This window comes from Vicugna pacos, chromosome 20 (genome assembly GCF_048564905.1).
Source record: "Vicugna pacos chromosome 20, VicPac4, whole genome shotgun sequence".
Taxonomy (NCBI): Eukaryota; Metazoa; Chordata; class Mammalia; order Artiodactyla; family Camelidae; genus Vicugna; species Vicugna pacos.
The window spans coordinates 36,933,377-36,951,578 of record NC_133006.1 but is presented as its reverse complement, the minus strand read 5'-3'; the positions used below and the strand labels follow the sequence as shown (position 1 = coordinate 36,951,578).

At 41.7% G+C, this 18,202-nt stretch overlaps 1 long non-coding RNA gene across 2 annotated transcripts in view; it reads right to left on the bottom strand.

Annotated features, from left to right (window-relative positions):
- Positions 1-18,202, bottom strand: part of LOC116284453 (uncharacterized) — a 154,634-nt gene that overhangs the window by 106,329 nt on the left and 30,103 nt on the right. For both annotated transcript variants that reach the window (XR_012062402.1, XR_012062403.1), the window contains 2 exons: positions 14,599-14,653; positions 12,113-12,229 (listed from right to left, as the gene is read on the bottom strand). This is a non-coding gene — a long non-coding RNA (uncharacterized lncRNA). The remainder of the gene's footprint in view (positions 1-12,112; positions 12,230-14,598; positions 14,654-18,202) is intronic.

Sequence of the window (18,202 nt, the reverse complement as noted above, 5' to 3'; positions counted from 1 at the left end):
CCCAGAATTCCCTTCCCGCCCATTTCCACACCTCAACCACTGCAATTCCTAGGACAATCACTTCCAAGACATTTCTCAAGTTAAGCCAGACTCTCACTGGGAGGTAGGGGGCTTCCTGAAGACAGTCCAGGATAAATGCTGGCTCTCCAAGTGCAAGGCTCTTTGAGACTTCCCTGGTAATATGCCTTATTATTTCTGAGTCATCTCGGAAGTAACTCTTCTCTCAGGAGACACATTACATTTCAGGAACATCACAATCAAAATCCATATTAAGGATGAGAAACACTTTTCTAATTACAGCAGAGTGTGCTCAGACTGCTCCTCCGAGAGGTTGGTAATACGCATTATGATGCGCTGAAGTGACAGGCTGGCCTTCTGCCCCCTTCCTAATTCCACAACTTGACCAGAGGCCCAATGCACATTAAAAATGAGCCCTAGCATATATAACGTTTTCAAGCAACAGAACTATTTGTTTCTTGATGTCCTTCCTCTGGCCACACAAAAACGTATGAAGCTTTGACGGAAGGGTTTTTCTGAACCTTAGGTAGATCACATTTCTAAGTAGAACATAATGACACTGCTTTTTGTACTAAAAAGCGAAACAGAATTAAAGTATTTTCCTAATTTAAGGCAATTCCCAGGGGTTAAAGGGTAGGATACCGCAGGTTGTATGTGTGGAGGGGAAGCTGCTCGTAACATGTGTTTAGAATGAATGAGAGTATGTGAAATTGAGCTGGATGACAAAATAACCTCTAGAGAAAAGTCTCTCGGGTAGCTGGAGGTCTAAGGATAAGTGAAAGAGGTCGACCGCTCTATAATAAGAGTGCAGTTGGCTTCATGATTTCAGCTAGTGCTTTTGATCTGGCTCTTAGAAGATCCTGCAAGTATTTTAAAAGCAGTTTGGTTCAGACTGTTTGGATTTGGGCTGACCAGCCCGGTGGCAACCAGTCACAGGTGGTTTTGGGGCCCTTGAAATGTGCTGTGAGGGTAACATTTACACTTGATTTTGAAGACTTAGGATGAAGAAGACTGTTACATACATCACCAATATTGATAATGATGGCATTCTGTACATACTGTGTTAAACACATGCTATTTAAATGAACTTTGTTTCTTTCCACCTTTTTAATGAGGCTACAGACCACTTAGAATCGCAAATGTGGCTTGTTCTCATGGCTCGCGTTACATCTCTATTAGACACAGCTGGTCCAGAACCCCGATGGTTTTTGATACAAATCCATTTAGTTTTGGGCCTTTGGTGTTCTCAGATCTATTCTCATCCCACAGACTCATCACAGTTTGCACCTTCATAACTTTAGTCTCAGAAGTGAGTCCTTTGTTGGTGGGTGAGCCCAGCCTACCCCCAGCAGTCCCACCTCAACCCCTCTGCAAGTTGTCTCCTACACAGACTTTGGGGAAAGGGGAAATTATTTTATTTCTTTGAGACCAATATCCGCCACCCCAGTCCAAGCTGACATTCCAAACTGTGTGTGTGTGTGTGTGTGTGTGTGTTTAAACTGAAATTTAGATTTGAGTAAGGAGTGAATTGTCAAATTTGGCAGAATGTTTCACCAGTGAGTCTGCCAACTATACTATAAATAAATGCATGTGATTTAAAGCCACTGATGTCTTCCTCAGTGTCTTGGCCAGAGTAGGAACTACTCATAAAGAGAAAGAGAAGACGTCAGCAAAAGCAGGATTTCACTAGACTTTATTCTAAATAAGGCAGTTATTCTAGAATTTATTCTAAATTTGTAGTGCGAGGAAGTGCACAGAAAACGCCGTGCTCAGTGCACTCAGGAGAGGCTTATTCAATAGGTATAACATTGTTTTTGCTGCTGGAAACTAAGGGGCAGAGGGACAGAAGACAGAGGGGAGAGAAGAGGGCATAAGAATATATTCCACAGGATATGTATGTACATGCATGATGGGGACATTGTGCTGTACCCCAGAAACTGACACACTGTAACTGATGGTACTTCAATTAAAAAAATTTATATTCTGTAGGATTTCATTACTTAAGAATGTTAAGGATATACCACATGCATTAACCTCTTTATTTTCTAAACAAAAAGTTTTTCGATTTTGGCACTTGGTTAATAAATGAATTGTAAGCGTAATCTTACAGTATTTTAAAATTTGGTGGGTATTGAGAAAAAAATGTAGAAAAGGATATATAGCTGATTCATTTAGATGGTAAATTTTATTTAATGAAGTTTGTGTTGAAATTATAATCTGAGCTCATTACTAATATATCTTGTCATACATAAAAATTTTGGATTCATATCTTTCTATAATCCTATTGTTTAAAAATAAAAATCTTATTTAGGACTTCTTTAAGTTTGATGTTTCTAGGAGGTTACTATTCTGTTAAATCTTTTTCCAAGCTGATTTAGAAACTTTTGATGCATCTTGAATTTTTCTGCATTTGTTCCTTGTGTGATATGGAATACCCTAGTACCCCTTTAAAAATGCAAGTGATGGGTAACAGAACTACCATTTTCCCTGAAATTACTGTATTGTAGTTACCTTCTGCCTGGGAGCAGTGATGGATTTTTCTGGATGTTATCCAAATGTCTTTACCAGTGTTTAATGTTATAATAGAAGTTTTTTTTTTCCACCATAATTTCAGCTCTTGAATGTACTCCAGAATCTGTGTGGTGCACTGTTTGACACTGTAATGAAGAATGTTGGTTGCGTGCCTCCCAACCCCTCCTAAGGGTTAATATTAGGAATTATAATAAGTAAATGAAATATGGAGTCCATTTCCTGACCTCATTCTTGTCCCACTTGAGAGAGCCTGATTTAACTACGGAGAAAAAAATAACGTATATTTATCCTAATGCTGGTATTTCTCTGTTAGGTAAATTAACAGCTTTATTTAGAGTAAAAGCCCAGATGAAATCCTGCTTATTTCAATCTACCTAATGCATCATTAACACTGAGTCGGTAACACAGTCGTGGTAGCTATTGTCATTGCAGTCAACCTCAGCTTTAATATCCTGTTTCTATATAGCTGCACCATAGCTGGGCTTGTAGTAGCTGTATATGCCAAGGGCTGCTTACTGCTCATACCTTTAATTTTCTGTCTGAGGGCTTTCTTTCTGGCCGCTGGAGTATGAACGCTCTGCCTACACAAAGGCCAAGCCAGAAGTGCCAGAGAATTAAAATCCTCGGAAATAGCCCACAACCAGTGTCAAATGGGGAGTTAAGGGGTAAATCTTACAACTTTCTTGCCCCTTAGTTAGTTTATCTTTGATGCATATTCTGCTCCAGTATTCTATGAACTTTATCACCTGGGGATACTGTTTAAACATTCTGAGCCCGTAGATTTGGGTGGAGCTCGAGCTAATGCTGATAATCCACTTGGAGTAGGAAGCTTTACATTCTCCCAGGATCCCCAGAGGAATTAAGTTCATCTGCTTGATTATTCTCCTTTAGTTTTCTTTGCTTCCTGGTTTCTCATGTCTTCATTCTCCTACTAGTGTTTCCTGCATGTGGATCCTTATCTCAGGGTCTGCTTCTGGGGGAAACCAAATCAATAATATACATATGCATACAAGACATTACCATACCCTGATCTATCTACATTCCATCTATTTAAATCCCTATCTATCGATCATCTATCTCTCCACTCACCCGCCCACCCATTAATCAATCTATCTATCTATCTATCTATCTATCTATCTATCTATCTATCTGTCATCTTGAACACAGCAACACAGTGCAGCTTCTCAGAGAATCCAGATAGTTGAAGAGCTAGAAGAGAAAGGATAAAGAAATCTGGGTAACAGTAGAAAGAGAAAGTTGATTACCAGCTAAACTGACTTTTTCCTCCTTCATGTGTAGCTGTCAAGAGGATTTGATATTGTGGAATTCTGGCTAAAGAGGAGACTGCACTGTTGCTGCATAAATGCTGCATCTCTGGAAGTCCGCAGAGGGAGAGCCATTCTACCAGGAAGGACAGGCAAGGACTATGCGCCTGATTCTACCATTCAGGACAGTGCTGGCCACTGGGGTCACGGAAAGAAGGTAGGTCAAATGCTAGTCCCGGAAAGGACTGCGAGCAGCACAAGCAGAGGGACACTGGGTGAGGTGGCGGGGGAGGCAAGGCCACAGTTCCACGCTTTGCAGATCGTCACCCAGGATTCTTTAGTGACTTTGTGCAGCTGACAGAATGTGTGCCACTTATCTTGTGGGAGCATGATTGGGAGCTCAGCGCAAATCCCACCTCTGTCACTTCCTGGTGATCCCAACTGAGCACATTTTCAACCTCTTTAAGCATCGATTTTTCCATCTATATAGCGGAGACATAATGCCTATCTCATAGCATTGTGATGAAAATCAAAGATGTTGTGAATAAAGTACTTGTGTTACTATAACCAGAGGGTAAGAGAGTTGCCCTAATACTGAAAACATTCCCCAAAATGCTGGGGACATGGTGGGTGGTGATTTTACCAGGTTTAGGCGTTGTGTACACACACACACACACACACACATGTGCGCGCAGAGACCTGTATGTTTAATGTCATATTTGTAAAAAGCCACTGGAGTGATAACGCTCTGATGATGTAAGTCAATCCCAGCTCTGACAGCCGAAAAATCCTACTGCTGATCTTAGCTGTGCGTGAAATCACTCTGTGGAATCGCTCTTTGAGCAAAGCAAACACCTGTTCTTGGTGGAATGCAAAAGGGAAACCTGGTTTAAAACTCCTGCTTCCCCTTCTTTTAAAAGTCTGTGATCCCTGCTAGGATAGTTCCTGTCAAGGCCACCTTTGGTTCTGTAACCAGGCCATCCACGTTCTCTCCAGGCACAGGCTCAGTCTTGACAGTGTCCTCCCAGACCTGAGAGTCCGGGGGCTGAAAGAGAGGCAGAGTCACTTTGTTTTTGCCACCAAGACCCACTGGACACACCCGGCGGTCTCACCATTTGCTGTGGCTTCTCTCCAGGGTCCTGACAGGTTGATTTTCTGGAAGCAACATTTTGGAAGGCCAAGGACAGGTCAGTGCTTAGGACTGTGCAGAAGAGAATCAGTCACTGTAACAGCCACTTGATTCCAGGGGTTCCTTTATCTCAGTCTTTTGAAAGCAACTCCCCCTCCTTAACCAAGTTCTGCCCTTGTCTCTTCATGGGCCAAGGAAGGCGGATGCTGCTGGAAATCACAGATGTGGCCAAACCTCCCCGGTGGCAGTCCAGTCAGAGGTCATCTGGCCCCTCTCCAGTAACAGGTGGCCCTTGCTCTTCAGAGTGGCCTCTACTTTTTCAAGAGGGTTTGGATCAAGAGACATTCAGGGTAAAACACTGTCACGTTGCTTTTTATTTTCTGTAAAGTGTATTTGCTATAAGTTGTTTGGCAGCTGGCCTTTTGAAAGGAGGAACAGGTGTCATAGGACTCAGAAACAAAGTCTCTGCTTCTTCAATAGTGAGTTGTCCTTGTTTCAAATTACATTTCAGGGGGCCACGTTTAGATGTGCCACACACACATTTTGTCTCACACACACGTACACACATGTGTGGAAGTGCGTAGGTAGTCAGAGAGGGAAGCATAAAGAATTTATTACAATTATTACTAAAAGAAACAGAATTCTGTTCACACCACACCACTGTTATGAAGGATAGTCATCTGTTAGTTAGTGACTAGGCTGGGCTTGAAAGTGGCTCTCATTTGTGTTGAAACATGACATGCTTGTGCTCCAGCCTCCTCCCAACTAGGAAAAATAGAAGACACACAATTCACACGTACTTGTGAAACTCAGACACGTTTGAAAAGAATCGATTGGCAGCAAATCTGACCTGAAAGATGCCCATTGAAACCACTGCTCACAGAAATCTAAATGCTCCCAACAGACGAAGGGACTCAAGCATTCCCTGCTCTAAGTTCCAGACTGCAGACCTGCCATTCCTACACCGTGCCAAAACATGGGTTCCAACACAGAGGCCCTGGGATGTCCCAGCAAAGACATCAGAAGCACAAACGTTACATCTGACTGCCGTGTGAGCCAGCACAGCTGACGCATACGGAAGATTTTAGTACTGCCTCTTACTCTCCCATATGTAAACGGATGCAACATGGTGACTGCCTACGGGTGCACACATGCATTTTCCACACATGCACGTTTTTAACTCAAAAGTCGTACTTGCAGCTCCCCTAGGAAAGAATCAGAGGCCAAGGGTGGGTGGCCCAGAGTCTTGTTTGGACTGGAGAGCACAGGCAGCAGCTGCAGCCTGTCCCGGAGCCTGGCTGCTGACAGGAGAAAGGACTGACAATTTCACCAGATCTTACAGGTCAGCAACAGCAGAACACCCTGCCCCTAATTGGTGACCACCAGGGTAGCTATAGTTGGTTTGATTGAAATCAGTTTTTAAAAAAAATTTAAATGTGCAAAAATACATATGACATCAAATTTACCGTGATAATCATTTTTTAGTGTAGAGGTCAGTAGTTTTAAGTATGCTCACCCTGTTGTGCAACCAATCTCCAGAATTCTTGTCATCTTGCAAAACAGAAACTCTACACCCATTAAGCAGTAACTCCTCATTTCCTCTCTCTCCGAGCTCCCACCCCCCTGGAAACCACCATTCTACTGTCTGTCTCTGAATGTGACCACTCTAGGTGTCGTACGTAAGTGGAATCACACAGTGTTTGTCCATTTGGGATGGGCTTATTCCACTTAGCATTATGTCCTCAAGGTTCATCTGTGTTAGAGCATGTGTCAGAATTTCCTTCCTGATTGACTATACTTTAGTTAAAAAAAAAATAAGACCTTTTCACCAGGATGAATGATTATTCAGATAAAGTAAAGAATTATTTAAATGATAAAAGAAGAATTTCCTTCCTTTTTAAGGCTAAATAGTGTTCCATTTACGTATATACCCCATTTTGTTTATCCATTCATCTGCCAGTGAACACTTGGATCGCGTCCATCTTTTGGCTGATGTGGATAATGCTGCTATAAACATGGGTGTATGAAACCCATGTTTTTAATTACAACAGTAAAAGGCTCATATTCCATTTCATGACTAACTTGCCATCTGATCCTCAAGAATTTGAATTTTGTAGACAGGGTAAAATTTTTCTATTTCAGGAAGCCCTTTTGACCTGTGATCCTCACTAATATGGCTGAGGTGGGGGGTCAGGAAATCTATGGGCATGGAGCAGAAATGAAGCGAACTGGTCTACAAATCTATCTAAATTTTAATTGTTGTCTCCTTAGCACTAAATTTTCATTGGCAAAACTGTTTCAGCCAAGATACACTGAATGAGAGCTATTACTCAAGAGTTCTACCCTTACGGATGTAATAGTCTTGGCCAATAGTTGGCAGTGTGTAAAATGCTCCAGACACTATTCTTGGCTAGGACACCTCAGTATACCTGTTGTACAAGTGGGAAAATGAGCCAGAGAGGGGCAAAGCACCTGGCCCAATGGAAAACACTACTCAGGTATTTGAACCCCAGTAGTTTTGCTACAAAACTCATGCACTTTACTGCCACACTACACTGTACTTCATCTTCTCACATATAAGGGTAGATGTGAGTGGGCGCATGTGTATAATTGTTATTTTTGACAACCAGCAACGAAAGAAGACATGTTAGAACTCCAAACTGATATTTCTAGAAAATGGTGTGACAACATACGATAGAAAATACTCTAGTTTTGTAACGGAACACAATTAGGTTGAATCTCAACCTTCCCACCAGCTGTCTGGTAACATTAACCAAGTGTTTTATCCTCTTGGCCTTGGTTTCCTCATCTGAGACTGGGGATAATAATATCTACTTGCATTAGTTGTAAACATTTAAGAAAATAATGTCTGTAAAATACTTAGCTGCTGGTAGGTACTCAATAAATGCTAGTTTCTTAACTCTTACAAGGCAAAAGAAAAATGTGATCTCAAAAAACAGATACGTGTTTTTATAACAACTTGCACTGCATAAACACATTCATTACCACTTTATTTTTCTATGTACAAGGACAATTAAGAATTAGATTGCCTCCTCCCTCTCTTGCATTCTGCTAGAGTCAGTGTACAAGAAATGCTTTATGTTAGATACCTAATAGTAGGTCCTGATAAAATCAACCCCACATTTTTTTTAAGCGGGGAAAAAGCTCCAAATGGCAGGATCAGGGTCAGCACTAATGGATTATACCTGTATCCTCCTTCCCTTTGCTCCAGAATACCATGACTTTGAGCACTTATCATAAATCAGCCTTTGGTGCCAGCACAGGAAGAGCTGCCTCCCAGTCTTGACCCAAGGCCATTGTTGTATAATAGTGTCTTGGCTGCCATATGGTCAAAGTCTTGCCCCTTCCCTTGATTTCCTTTTTAAAATGGTGAAACAATTTGATTAATAGAACATGCTATCAATCTTCTATTTTATTGATAAAACAATACGCACATGGAAGCCAAGATATTACTTGTCCAGATAGCTCAGTTGATTCAAGAATGATCACACTTGGTAGGACAGTGGTGCACAAGGGAAAAGATTTCTTCAAGTTGCCCCAATATGCTTGGCTTTGAAGACATGCACAGTGAGGCACAAAGGGGACAAACACATAAATGTATTAAGGCCTGCGGCTCTCAAAAGATGACTTTCTTGACAGCAGAGAAGGAGTTTCTCCACAGGGATTGAAAGATAGCATGTCTCTACATGGACATATCAGCATCTTTACACACATACATAAATCAAACATATGCTTCATGTGGTTTCTCATGAAACCGTTTTCTTTTCCTTGTAATGTTTTTCCTTGAACAAAAAGTTTAACTCCCTCATTCATTATCATTGTATGATTATTAGGGATTGAATGCCATTAAGTCAAATACCAAATGAATGGCAAGTTCAAACAAGCATAAGAAATTTTGGAACTGTCTGTAAAATGGATTCTGTTATCCCATTTGTGCAATAAACATCTTATCCACACTACTGGAGGTTCCAGCCTTCTGATAGATAAAAACATATGACTGAGTTCAAAAACCAAAAAAATTTTTAAAGACTATTATTTTAGAGAGGTTTAAGGTTCACAGCAAAACTGAGAGGAAGATACAGAGGTATCCCACATAACATACACATGCACAGGCTGCCCCGTGGTCAGCATCCCCCACCAGAGTGCTACATTTGTTACTACTGATGAACCTACACTGACACATCATTATCATCCAGAGACCAAGGTTCGCATTAGGGTTCACTTTTGGTGTTGTACCTCCTATGGACTGGAACGAATGTATACTAATGTGAATGTATTACGTCTAATGACAGTGGAAGTGTGGGTTGTTTTTCCTCATTGCTCTCTCTTGTTTATTGCCTGGGATGAAAATTCAAAGCCCAGTCCCCAGTTAAGGTATATGGAGGGCTGGTGCTTTCCTGAATGGAAGGATTAAGTGGAAAAACTACTCTTTTCCAGAATTGGATCATCATCTCTGACTGTGTCTGTTTTTGTGTGCTGTGATAGTTCACAATTTCTGACGTCTTTTCTTGAACAAGGAGGGACCTCCTGGGGAGTGGGTGGACCGTCTCTGGCCAACACTTAGCTCAGATCATGTTTTTCCCTTAGGCCAACTCTGCTTACACTGTCCTTGAACTATTCAAATACTTCGATAAAACACTGTTCACATATTTTAAAGAGTAATTACTGAGCATTTGCATTTTTAAGTTCTCAGGACCACTTTTCTTGGTTATCTGCACTGTATGGTATAAGGCCATATTCTCACTGCAGAGATGAAACCAAGTGTGAGATAGGGCAGTGACTGGTTAAGAGGTTAAGGTGCATTTTGGTTCAAGGTGAGAATTCACAGGCTTTGGTGCACTGAGCCATGTTTCCCATGCTTACATATCTGTGAAACAGCAGCTGCGAGTTGAAACTCTGAGAAATATTCTCAGTAAAGCTGAAGACTTTAAAAGAACCAGCCTCTCCCTTCCCCCTCTTCTTTCGATACAGAAATTGTCACAGTCCTCACAGCTACCTGTCCTCCTGGCCCAAATACCTTGTGACAGGGTGCTGGCTGCCTCACAAGCAACTCAGCTCAGATCCAAGTACCTCTTGACCAGAGGTGTTCCTTCTGTTAGGTAGAACTCCGTGTCCCTGAGAGTCTGCCTTCCAGCCCTTGAAAGCTGGCCAGCATTTTGGGACAGAGGGTTTTAGAAATAAATTTTTAAAGGGGAAATGGTAACATGCCTTTGTAGCTAGATCACTGAATTTGAGGTTCATGAGCCTTACTGATAATTTATAAATCAGTTTAGTTCTCTGTTTCTCAGGGTATCATTTCTTTGCTTTTTATCTCTCTCATTTTCTTCTGTTTTCTGCCTGGTGTCTTCCTTCTCTTGAATATATTTCTATCTTTTTCTCTGTCTCTCATGTTTATATTTTTCCCTGCAGTGTTTTTCTATTTTTCTGTTTTTCTTTCTCCCCCACCCCGCCCCCATTTACCTTTCCTTATTTCAGACCAAGGAGTGGGCTAGGTACTGAAAGAAATATAGGGAAAGTCTTTGCCCATCAAGAAAATCAGCTCTAGAATCTGGTATCTCTCCTTTAATTAACCATAATAGAGAACCATTATTTTTCCTGGCTTTGTCTTGTGTTTCTCATTGTTAATTGAAAAAAAAAAGAATTGAATATATTTCTTTGTAAGGAACAAAAAGATAATCTAGTGGGTTTATTTTTTGTACCTTTATGTGACACTCAATTGATCAATGGTCCTTGGATTGGAAAAACAATGTCTTCATCCCTGCATTACTCTCTTTTCTTCAATATGAGAAAAATGTTCGGAATAAGGCTCAGATGCTCTAGAGAGTCTACTGGTTTATTCATGTTATCAGTAAGAAAGGCCATATAGTTAGCTGGCTTATATTCAACACCTGTTGGTCCTTCACAGCATGAATTGTATGAAGCCAGAGGTTCTCAACTTGAGTCTGCATCAGAATCACCTAGAGGGGCAGTTAAAACACCCGTAGCTGGACCCCACCCCCAGAGTTCTGATTCAGCAAGTCTAGGGTGGGGCCTGAGAATTTGTTTTTCTAGTAAGTTCTGGAGTGATGCTGCGGCTGCTGGCCTGGGGGACACATTTTGAGAACCACTGTGTTCAACTGAACTTCAAATAGTTAAGAGACAGTTTTGCCATTAGGGGGTTGGTGGCAGGTCTATTTACCTACGCTCATTTTTAGGGTTCAGAAGAGTGAAACTTACAATAAGCCTTGAAATAAATAAATTCACTGTTCTTATTTAAATGTTTTTCTGAGTGAAGAAAATGATTCTTCTTGAGAGGCTCAGAACTTTCAGCCTAGGCACGGGTCCAAGGGGAAGGAGGACCCTTCTGTAGATGCTGCTCAGTATTTGCACGCTCCTCTCCAACTGGGTCATGTACCGCTAGCCAGGTTTTAGGTCAACTCTGAGATCTTGTTTTTCTAAGCAAAGGAGCAAAGACACGAGCATGACTCAGGGTACGAAATGTTGACTTCCAGAAACTCCTGCTCTCACTGTTTTTGTAATTTAAAGAAATCTAATCTCTGCAAGCTACCCTGCTGTGCCTGTACCCTGACATCATGTTTGTTTGAGTTTTGGATTCAACAGTAAGATCATGACTTAAAGGAAAAAGAAAACAGCAACATGAAAAGTCAGAGTTTTTTTTTAGACCCAGGTTGTGGACAGACCAGCTGCGGTGGGCGTGGATGTACATCCTTGTACACACACACGTGGCGTGTGCACATCCCTGCAAAGGGCACGTGGGTGGGGGAGGGGGAGAGCCCCAGCAGCACCCAATACACAAAACATACAAATACCTTATTGTTTAAGGTTCCTGAGGATCAGGTTGATCACTGGGCTCGGTGACACAGGAAAGAATTTCAGAATTTAAAAATTCCTACAAATTACAGTTAAATGTTATTTACAAAATTTAAACTTCCAGGAAAACAGTTGTATTAACTTTCTTCCAGTCCACTCCAGTAATACAAACTTATTGCAATGGTTCTTCAAATGAGAACCTTTCTGACTTTCTGAGACAAACTGTAAGCCAACACAATACTGTCCATCTGAATCATAAAAAATTTCATTGTCAGTATCGAGAATATTTCACTTACAAATATTTTACTACCTTTTAAAAATTATTCAGCAGACTTACCTTCAGACTCCAATTCAGTGGTGCAGAGAACGCTTCATTTCAATTTATTTAGTCTTCTCTATGTAAGTTGGTAGCTGGGCTTGGTAGAACCAGAAAGATTCTGACGCATAAGCTTGCCTGTGAGAGGAAATTTAAAATGTTACAACCACAGAACAGCAGGATGGGATGTCCCAACTCTGCTCCAAAGTACCTTAGCAATTTGCCCAAGCCTCCGATACTATAGCAGATCACTTCGTCCATAATGTTCTTTGGTCTTTTGAAGAACCTTAATTTCTGGGACAAGGACAGAGACCCCAGAGATAATAGAACTAGTCAAGAGGGTAATTCCTTGTCCCAGAACCAGGCTAACCCAGAATAAAGTGAGTCTTGTTCTCCCAGATGCGTGTTTGGAACCTGTGCGTTGAATCATGAATCAAGATCTGAACTCAGCAAATTCTGAGTACCTGAGATCTGATTTTAAAACATTACTAATGTGCTGAACTTACTCTCAAATATTCTGGGGTAAGTGACTTGACTTCCTTAACAGGTCACCGAAGAATTTGCAAGAGCAGTCTCGCTCTACCTCGGCTAAGGAAATGATCGGCATCCTGCGTTGCAGGATGGTTGCGATTTAAGTGAGTGTGGAAGTAAATGGGACTTTCCAGTGGGAAAGAAGGTCAAGGTGCAGAACCTGAAGGAGTCAGAGCCAAGCAGAGGGGGTAGAGGATGGAGATGGACACAAAGGGTTATGGATACAACTGTTTAAACATGCAGAGGACAAGGAGATTAAAATACACAAATGTGACTGTTGACAGTAACGTTAAGAAACTGGCTGGGCTATGGGAGATATTTTCTCTTTCTTAATTTTTCCATGTTGTTGTTTTATAACATTTTGGTCATTCTTTTACCTCACTTTTCTATTGGAAGACAAAGTTTATTTTTAAGAGCCATGTGAAGGATTATCCTTAGAAAAGAGTAGACATCACTTTTAAGATCGGAAGACTGATGGTAAGAGTATCTACAGCCATAGACGACCTGGGAAGCAGAGGAAAGGGAATTAGGAAGTTCATCCCAGGTGGTCTTTGGGAAGTTTTTCCTGCTTTCTAAGTGGAATGAATGACTCTTCCCCTGCGTTCCCTTTGCCCTATATATCAATGCATTAATTCACCTACATGGTCTGACCACCCTTACCTGTTCTCCTGTCTCCCTCTACCCAGCTGTGAGCCCCTCCAGGACGGAGATCATGCCCTGTTTTTGTATTTAAGACTTAGCATGATTCCCGCTTCATAGCAGGTATTCAATGAATTCTTGTTGAAAATAATTCTTTTCTTGAGGAAAGAAGAACCTAGATCATCTTCTGAGAGTGAAGGGGTAAGAATAGGGTGAGAACTTGAGAAAAGAAGTTCAGAAACAACCATGCTGGAGAATGAGAAGGTGGCTGGCTGAGGATCTGCATAAGGATTGCTGGGTAAAATCTGCACTTGAGGAGACAAGGATGTTTTATCACATTAGGTTAAGAGCAGCATTAACTGAGACAGTAATGACGCCGGCGCACTCTCATAAGAGAAAAAAAAATCTAAGTTGTGGATTTCAGAGATTTGAGAGTTACCAAGAAGTCTCCTAAGACTTCCCCACACACTGGTGAGTGCAGAGTCCTGAGGTCAGGACAGCCACAGCTCCCCTCATCCTGAGAGACTCTTCAGTGTGTCAAAGAACATCATGCATGTGCTGTGACCGCTTCCCAGTCACCTGGCACAGGAACAATCAGGACACCCCCTCCACTGGGAGAGGGGGAGAGGGTCACAGTCCAGGAGGACAGGTAAACCAAAGGTCGGAGGCACACACCGCTCCCAAGGATGCCAACTGACTACGCTGAGCCGGGTGATTTCTCACTTTCCCTCGGCCAAGTCTCCTGTTTTGTAAAAACTCAGGCAAGGGTTTTACTGGAGTAGACAAGCATGAAATGAATTTTCCAGAGAAGTTTCTGAAGTGGGGGAAAGTTCATGGCTCAAAAGCACTGGTGGGTAATGAAATGAGATTGCAAACTTCTGTTTTTCTTTAGAAAGAGAGTTTTCCGGGTTTTAAAATCTGAATCTAAAAGTTAAGCTGTATCTTCGACTCTGAGCCCATCTTCTTCTCTAACCCTGGTGTTGCAAGTTTATTTTATGCTGCTTCTAAGTTGCCCAGGCAGGTGACTCTGGTTCTACTCAGTACCAAGATACTGGCTGGAATGCACGTAGGCTGGCCTCCCTTTGCCAGGGGCCTTGTCTCTGTGACTCCTTTTCAGCTCAGGGTCACAGCTACTTAAAGGAACACCTTGAGAGTAAACCTGGTGAAGGCTGCTTGCCTTAACCAGCTGGTGATCCCTCATCATAAGTCTTCATTAGACTGATGTTTATTATCAGGAACTCATCTTTCATTTATCTAAAACCAAATGCTAGTTTTAAGGATGAAGAAACAAAACTAAAAAAATCTGGCCATCACGCTCCTCTTTGGGCACTACTTACTCAGCTCTTGTCTTTGAAATGCAATCAAACACACGTGAATGTTAGGCTCCCAGACCTAGGAGGGAGGAAGAAAGTAGAAATACAGCTTTATAAAACAAACACAGGAAAATGCTTTGATTCGTCCTAATCCACCACCCATCCAATCTGCTGGTTCTCAACTCTGGTTCCACTGTCTCACCTTGAGGAAGTTGTTTAATACGTCACTGGGACTCAATTATCTCTAAGTTGGAATGATAATGCCTATTTGGAAGGGTTGTTACGAGAACTGAGTAATGTATGCAAAGTACAGAGCATGTAACCCTTGATAAATGTCTGTTTCTGTTCTCTTCAAACTGCTTCTTGGAGTGACTCCTCTGTCTCTATTAAAATTACCACCATCAGGGTGCAGATCTTTTTATTTATTACATTTTACATCCTTATGGCAGACATGGCATCTTGATACAACCGCGAGCTTATTTCCTTGCCACCCATCTTGCCTGATGCTGTCAAGCCTTTCCCGTCTGGAAACATCACTTCCTTCGTGTCACCCTTGCTTGAGGCTTTCACTAGCTTCTCGTCACCTACTCACCTGCAGCCTGGAGTTCAAAACCCACAACGGCTCCATTTCATTCATTTTTTACAACTATGCTAAATGTTCCTGTTTCAATCAGGATGCCCTTTAAAACGCCTTCCTAGGGATAGGGAAGTCTAACTTATTTTCCTAATTTCATTTTTGTTTTTATGGATGTGTCTCTCTCCATACTCTCTCCTCAGTGTTCACGTCTTTCTCTATCAAAATCCAGTGCACCCAACAAGGTTTAGCGACAGTCCAACCCCTTCCACAGAGGGACTCTGGACTTCTCCAGTCCTCGCTGACCTTTAGCCTCTTGCTGGGCTCGGACTGCCCTGATTGTGCTTGTCATGGTTTCACGCTTTTCAAGGCTGAGACACACTGCACAATGGGGAAATCCCAAGTACATGGAGGTAAGTACTGAACAGCATGTTTTCGATTGCACAGCCCAAGAGACCTGGTCCAAGAGGTCAGATCAGCTCAGGAATGTTCCCTCTTCAGTTCCTTGCCTTACTTCTTCCCTCTTTTTCTTCTTTTCTTCCAGTACAAAAAAGTATTTTACATTGACTCTTTTATCTTGATCTGCAATGTTTTATTACTTATCATTTTTTCTAATACATTTTAGAGGTACTTCTCTGACATTATCTAGAGTGTTAAATATGACACCCTGACCTGCCCCTCAGATCCCTTTTGCCGGCATTTTCTCAAGTCAGGATTTAGAATTGCTGAGTTGTATGTTTGAAGCAACACACCTGTTAGCTGCAAATTTGTTTTATTTTTTACTTTAGAGTTACACACAAAAAATTTCTGATCATACAATGTGTCACAAAACACAGATGGTTTAGTATCCATTTATATTATGAGCTCATAGCATTACATCAGTGTTTTATAGATACAATTGCATATCCCAAGGAGTTGTTGCAATGAATTCCACATCAGCATCTTTATTTTGTGAAGAAGAGTTAGTCTTGGAATCAGTGTACTTGAAATAAACAAGAATGTTAATTTTGTAGCATTTTTAGAATTTCAATAATTGAAAATCACATACAAGCAACAGCTTCCATAGCTACGATAAATAAATCTTGCTAGTGAAAGTCTGATAGCTCTCATAACTTAATTTTAGACTTTTGGCCATTGTTAAGGGATATACTGCTTAAAAGCTAAGACTTAAAAGCTAGGATCTCCTTCTAATCTGTTAAAGTTCCACGTCTTCTTTGAATAGAAGTTGAAAATGAAACATGTTCCTTATTCTAAGGGTCAGATACTTTACCAAGGAGTAGACTGGCAGACAATCAAAGGAAAACAAATGACTTAAATAACCTAAAAGCTGACTCATTCACTCAGCAAATACTTATTGAACATCTCTTGTGGACAGACATTGTTCTAGACAGCAGTGATAAAGGCAGGAATAAAATGCAGCAAGTCCTTACTCTTATGAAGCTTGCATTCCTGCAGGAGATGAATGACAGCAAATGAGAAAACCGACAAGCCTGTAATTATAACCTGTAGTAAGGGCTTTAATGGGAATGAACTGGGTGTACTGAGAGCGAGCACTTTCTTTGTACAGATTCATCAGGGAGGTATGATGTAAGGAGCTACCTGTAACGTATAAATTAAGGCCTGACAAATAAGAAGGAGCCAGCTATGCAAAGGAATAAAGGGAAAGCATTCTGGCATCTTGAAGGAGCAAAAAGATGGCTAACATGGCTAGGAGAGAGGGAGTAAGGGAGAAAATGGTACAAAGCGACAAGGAGTTAGTAGGGGCCAACTCAACTGGAGTCTTGGAAACTAGGGGAGAGGTGCATTTTATTCTGAGTGCTTTTGGAAAGGAAATACCTGGATGGTTTTAAGCATGGAAATGACATGCTCTGATTTATGTCTTAAAAACATCTCTCTGCCGTGTGGGAATGGATTGTTGGTGGGGGTCGGGAGAAGTGGAAGCAGGGAGACATTCAGAGGCAACTGCACTCATCAAGTGATGATGATGGGTTGGGTTAGCATGAAAGCAATGAAGATAAGGTGAAGTGGATGGATTTGAGGTCTATTTTGAAGATAAAGCTATCAGACTCACTGATGGATTGGAAAAAAAAATCAAGCCTTGAACTCCTAAGTGGGTAGAGAGGACATTATCTAAGACTGGGAGGACTGGGAAGGAATAGAATGGACAGTAGGAGAAAACGAACTTTATATTTGTCGTGTCTCTTAGTGCGATGGAGGTAATGAGTACAAAGTTGGATATCCAAGTTTGGAGCTTATGAGAGAGGTCAGGAGTGAAAATGAGAATCTGTGAGTTGTGGTGTATCAATCACAGCTCAAGACTTGGGATAAGATCATTTCTCTAGAGAGACGATGTAGGTAGAGAAGAGGCCCTAGACCTAATGCCCTGGGGCCCTTCCAACACGATAGAGACTAAGCTGAAAAGGGGAATCCATCAGAGAGGACACAGAGAACTGCCAGAGAGGTAGGAGGGAAACCGGGTAAACACAGACTAAGTGAGAGGTTCCAGTAAAGGAAGGGGTCAGCTGTGGTCAAAGACACTGAGGACCTTGAGTAGAGTCTTGGATTTGGCAAAATGGAAATTATCCGAGATGTGGACAAGAATGTCTCAGAAAGAACCCTAGGAGGGTGAGGAAGTGGCTACAGAGACCATAAATGACTCTGTTGAGAATTTTGCTAGGAAAGGGAGAAGAGAAAACAAGCAGAAGCTGGAAGGGGATGTGGGGCCAAAGGAGGGGTTTTGTTGGTATGTTTTGTTTTGTTTTAAGATGAGAGACAGGCGAGTGACCCCCCCATTGCAGAGCGGGTTGTGTCAGAGGGCCGCAGCCTGCTGACACAGAAAGCACTTGTGGGAGCGAGGCCAGCCCTCATGACCCACTGCCCACGCGAAAGCAGGCACCAGCACACCTAGGGAGCGGTCAGGCCAGAAACACGGATTCTAAGACAAATCTTTTGACTTCTGTAATAAAAATGTAAAGTCTGAGTAAAACAGCCACACTTTGTTTTCTTAGGTTCGGAAAATCGCAGAGCAGAGATATAAAGAAGAATCTTTAACAC